This window comes from Nannospalax galili, unplaced genomic scaffold (genome assembly GCF_000622305.1).
Source record: "Nannospalax galili isolate Female #2095 unplaced genomic scaffold, S.galili_v1.0 scaffold1639, whole genome shotgun sequence".
NCBI lineage: Eukaryota > Metazoa > Chordata > Mammalia > Rodentia > Spalacidae > Nannospalax > Nannospalax galili.
The window spans coordinates 868,607-874,189 of record NW_008343206.1 but is presented as its reverse complement, the minus strand read 5'-3'; the positions used below and the strand labels follow the sequence as shown (position 1 = coordinate 874,189).

At 49.1% G+C, this 5,583-nt stretch overlaps 1 long non-coding RNA gene across 1 annotated transcript in view; it reads right to left on the bottom strand.

The window, feature by feature from the left end:
• Nucleotides 1-5,583, bottom strand: part of LOC103738981 — a 42,372-nt gene that overhangs the window by 638 nt on the left and 36,151 nt on the right. Inside the window, exon 4 of the long non-coding RNA XR_001872574.2 lies at nt 4,929-4,999. This is a non-coding gene — a long non-coding RNA (uncharacterized LOC103738981). The remainder of the gene's footprint in view (nt 1-4,928; nt 5,000-5,583) is intronic.

The following is a 5,583-nucleotide window of genomic DNA, read 5'->3' as shown; positions in this document are numbered from 1 at the left end:
GTCTTGCAATGCCGCGGAGGTCAGAAGAGGGCTTCGGATCCCCCTGGAACTGGAGTTAAGGACGGTTCGTAGCCACCGTGTGGGTGCTGGGAATCAAACCCAGTCCTCTGCAAGAGCAGTCAGTGCTCTTAACCGCTGAGCCAACTCTCCAGACCCATAGATTAACTATTTTTATTAATGTGGATATGCCACATGTGTACAGGTGTCTGCAGAAGTCAAAAGAGGACGTAACTTCCCTGGCTGAAGTTACAGGCGATTGTGAGCCTGATGTGGGTGGGTGCTAGGAACCAAACCCAGGTCCTCTGCAAGAGCAGCAAGCATTCTTAACCTCAGAGCCATCTCTCCAACTCTGTGCTGGTTAGTTCTGTTAACTTGACATAACCTAGAATCTCCTGGGAGGAAAATCTTGATGAGGAATTATCTAGATCTGGTTGGCCTGTGGGCACATCTGTGGTAGATTGTCTTTATTGCTATTTGATGTAGAAAGATCGGGCCATCGTGGGTAGCACCATTCCCTAGGCAGGGGGTCCAGGACAGTATTAAGAAGCTATCAGAAAGAAGCAAGCCTGCGTGACTGTGGATGTGATGTAATTACCTGCTTGAGTTCCCGCCCTGAGTTCCCTAAAATGACAGATTGTAACTTGGAATCCTCAGCCAAATAAACCTCTTTCTTCCCTAAGCTGTTTTGATCAGGAATTTATCACGGGAACAGAAATGAAACCAGAGCAATCTGGGTGAGTGTTTTCCATCGTATTGACAGGCTCAGGAGCAAAGGGACCCAGAGCCCAAGGATCTGAAAAATCCTTAGCCTGGCCAGGGAAGATCAAGAACAAAGGACAGGGTGTAGCACAGCTCAGAAACCAATCCAAAGATATTGACACAGATCAAAGGAAGCCAGAGGCTTTACATCAGGAAAAAGACTTCAGGGCATCTCGGAAATCTTGGTGAGAAATCCCCCTCCAGGGTAAAGGAGGAGGACAGGAGGACGGCTGAGCCACTGGCAGGTGTAATGCACTTCAGAGGGCATTCCCAAATTGTTTCCCACATGCCGGTTCCAAACCAAGCACTCAGCAGCCACCTGTGAGTGCGTGCACTGGCTGATACCTGCCCTTGCTTGAACTTTTAAAATCTGTGCCAATCTGGTAGGTGTTACACAGTACTGCTTTCTGGTTTTGAACTCCCATTTCTCTGCCTGTTAATGAGGTCTGCCGAATACTGCTCATGCCTGTTTCCATTTTACAAAATGCTTGCTTCCGGGTCTGTCACAGATTGTAGGATGTGATAATGTGCCCTGTCTGGCTGGTTTTTGGAAGAGCTCTAGCGCATTACGGTAGAGATCATGTGTCGCTCATACATGGGGTAAATGTGGTCTTCTAATGTGTGACTTATTTACAGTCTCCTTAGAGTAACTTCTGCGGAATGGGGGAATTTAGTCTGTTTTACCCTTTTACAGAGCAGCGGCAGAAGGGACGCAGTGAACGCACATATATTATGACAGCTCATTCTGTGACACCTTGGCAGGGTGGGATAGGTAATTTTGACTCTCAACTTGGTTGGATTAAAAAACACTTGAGGGGGTTGGAGGGATTGCTTAGCAGTTACTTAAGAGCAATTCCTGCTTTTGCAGAGGACCTGGGTTCAGTTCCCAGGACCCACAGAGCAGCTCGTAACCACGTGAACTCCAGTTCAAAAGGATCCAATGCCATATTCTGGCTCCATGGGTATTGCACACATGACACAGGTGTGCTACATACCTGCAGGCAAATACTCATATACATAAAACAAAAATAAATCTTTTTCAAAAACACTGGGGACGGGGTTACTACAGAAAGTCCAGCAGGTAACAGCTTTTGCTCTGCAATCATAAGGACTGGGGTTTGAGTACCAGCACCACGTAACAAGTCAGGCTCCCTCAAGAATAAACAAACCACCTGGAGCATTAATGAGGTACAACTTTGCATGTGCATTTGAAGATATTTCCAGTATGCTTTAACTGAGGAGGAAAGACATGTCCTGAATGTGAACATGCCGTCCCGTGGGCTGGAGTCCCAGGCTCAGTACAAAGGACAAGCTAGCTGCCCAGCAGCACCTGTGTTTCTGTTCCTAGTGGGCACCATGGACCATCCCACGCCCTCTGTCCTGATAAGCTGTGCTGTCCAGTCAGCAGGAGCCTAAGAGCAGAGATGCCAGCTGCTAGGAAAGAAGCAGTTTGTCCTCAAGACCAAGACCTAGAAACTGGCCTGGGCCTGATGTGCAGAGTTGGTACTTATTAGCCCACTGTCACAGGCACCACGCCCTCCAAATGAGTTGTGTGTGTGTGTGTGTGTGTGTGTGTGTGTGTGTGTGTGTTTCTAAAAGTGATCACAGTGAAATGTTTATAATTAAGTGACGGGTTAGCATGATACTCCAAGCACATGCAGATAAGCATTTATCCCATTCTGCCTTCACCTCCAAATATGGAGGGGGCTCCCACAGGGCCACAATCCATCACCACCATGTCTGCTCTGTGCATAGTAACTCCCTCAACACACTGAAAACATAACCTAGATTCGGTGTTCCCACGTCCCCAGATGGCTCTCCGCTGCTCACATGCTCAAGGCCAGATCCAACCAAACTGCACTCCAGGCACGCCTCCTTGGTCTGTTAAGGTTTCCTCCAATTTCCTCCCCCACTCACCCTCAAATCTTTTCCCCTGCCGCAGCTGAAGCTCCTGGGTCTGGGTGCCATGTCCTGGGAGGCCACCTTCTATACTACACTCCTTCCTGTTCCCTCCTTCCTGTTTCCCTGTCTCTGGGGGTCAGAGCAGGTGAGAGGGAGGGGCCTCCTGGATGAGGTCACTGGTCCCCACAGCCCAAGGCCAGCATGTAGTGTCTATCAAGGTCACCAGGGGTCAGCTGGCAGTTAGGGATGGCTGTGTGCGCCCAGGAAGAAGCAGAGGCAGGCAATCAACGCTGGGGCGGGGGCACCTGTTGGAAGGTGACGCTCGCCCTGAGAGCAGGTTGTCCCCCTGCCATTAAACCTCTTTGGAAACATCTGCCAGAAATAAAATCTAATGATTCATTTTTAAAAGTGCCTTGAGACAGCCTTAGGTTCTCTAGACTCTTGCTGATGCTGCTAGTTTAGCAGGTCCCCCAAACTCTGCTAAGACACCCCCTCTTCAAACTAGAAGTTGAGTAGAAAATCACAGCCAAGCTTGCTGCAGGGTCATGCATCTAACGACTTCCTGGAGCAGCTCAGCTCAGCACTGGCTGCTCACGCAGAGGGCTGAGGTTCGGTTCCTAGCACCCACATGGCAGCTCACAACCATCCTTAACCCTGTTCCAGGGAATCCAATACCCTCTTCTGGCCTCTGTGGGCACTGAACACACATGGTGCACTTACATACATGCACACAAAAACACTCATTCATAGCTGGGTGTGGTGGTACACACCTTTAAACCGAGAACTTGGGAGGCAAAGGTAAGTGAATCTCTGTGAGACCCAGGCCAGTCTGGTCTACATAGTGAGTTCCAGGCCAGCTAGGGCTACAGGGAGACCTAGGAAGGAAGGAAGGAAGGAAGGAAGGAAGGAAGGAAGGAGGGAGGGAGGGGAGAAAGAAAACATTCATATAATATAAACCTCAGGCATTGCACGACATAGGTGCACTTACCTACGTGCAGACAATACATGCACACATATGAAATAAAAATAATAAAATAAAAAATACATAAAATCAAAAGTTTTAAAGATTGTACCTTCCTGACTATTTTTTAAAGAGGGAGGAGGGTCATCATTAGGTCACAGGCCGGTTATGAACTAACCGCCCCACATTCAGCACACCTGCCATTCTAGGCAGATGCCTCAACTTTGCCAAGTATTAAGATAAACTGTTTTGCTTCTGCTACCCTGAGTCTCCAGTGCTCTTATTACGAAGTGAGGGTCATTTTTTCTTACACACCCTCATAAGAATGATCAGAAGTGTGTCTCCTAGTGGTTCAGATCCTGTTCATAGTCAAGATTAACCATCACACGCTGGGCCAGGGCAGGCAGGAATGACCCACAATCATGTCCAGGCCTCACCTGCCCTTGGTCCTCCTCTTCCTCACCACTATGGCTCCAGAGGCCACCGACCTGGTGGCACAGCATCATGATGAAGGAAGACACCAGCCCACGCCAGACAGACACCAAGAGTTTAGCACAGAGTGACAGTGACTTTGATGGGTCAACTTGACTGGCCATAGGTGCCCAAATCAAACACTGGCTCTGTGTGGGCATCCCTGAGGGTGCTAGGTGCAGTCGGCCGGGGAAGCAGAAAGGTAGGTACAATAATGTAGGCAGTCCGCCCAGGACCCTAGCTCCAGAGTAGAACAAAAGGTGGAGGAAATGGAACTGGAGAGATAGCGGCTAAGAGCACTGGCTGCTCTTGCAGAGGACCCAGGTTCGATTCCCAGCACCCACATGGCAGCTAACAACTATCTGTAACTCCAGTTCTAGGGGATCCGATCCCCTCTTCTGAACTCCTTGGGCATTTCACAACACGGGTGCACTTACATGCAGGCAACACACTCATACACATAAAATAAAAATAATAAATAAAATATATTTTTTAAGTGGAGGAAAGAGGAATTTACCTCCTTCTTCCAGCTTTACCACTGAGGCTGGACACTAGATCTCTTCTGCCCTCAGATAAGAGTCACATCACTAGCCCTCCTGCATCTCAGGCCGCTGACTTCCCTGATTTCCACCTGCAGACAGGACATGCAAGACTTCCCCAAATTCTACAAACAAGATTTTCGTTGAAGATGAGAGGTAGATAGATGACAGACAGATAGAGGTACAGACAGACCGATGGAGATAGGTGATAGATGGTATCTCAGTTACCTTTCTGTTGTGTGATAAAATGCCCTGACAAAAGCAGCTTTAGGAAGGAAATGTGTAATATGACTTACAGTTCAAGGTGCAGCCCAGAACAGTAGGGAGTCAAGGGAGCTAGAACCAGAAGCAGCTGGTCGCATTGGATCTGCAATCAGGAAGCAGAAAGCAATGAAAACCTGTGCTCAGCTCACTTTCTTGTTCTACAGAGTCCGAGATTCCAACCCATGAAATGGTGACACCCACAGTGGTGGGCCTTCCCACCTCAGCTAACCTCATCTAGAAACTCTGTCACAGGTGTGCCCAGAGGGTGTCTTCTATGTGGTATTATTGACAACAATAACCATCATGGGTGGATGGGTGGATGGATGGATGGATGGGTGGATGGATGGATGGATGGGTGGATGGATGGTGTATGGGTGGGTGGGTGGATGGGTGGATGGGTGGATGGATGGATGGGTGGATGGATGGTGGATGGGTGGGTGGATGGATGGGTGGGTGGATGGGTGGATGGGTGGATGGATGATGGATGGGTGGGTGGGTGGATGGATGGATGGGTGGATGGATGGATGGGTGAGTGGATGGATGGATGGGTGAGTGGATGGATGGATGGATGGATGAGTGGATGGATGGGTGAGTGGGTGGATGGATGGATGGATGGATGGATGGGTTGATGGATGGATGGGTGGGTGGATGGATAGGTGAGTGGATGGATGGATAGGTTGGTGGATA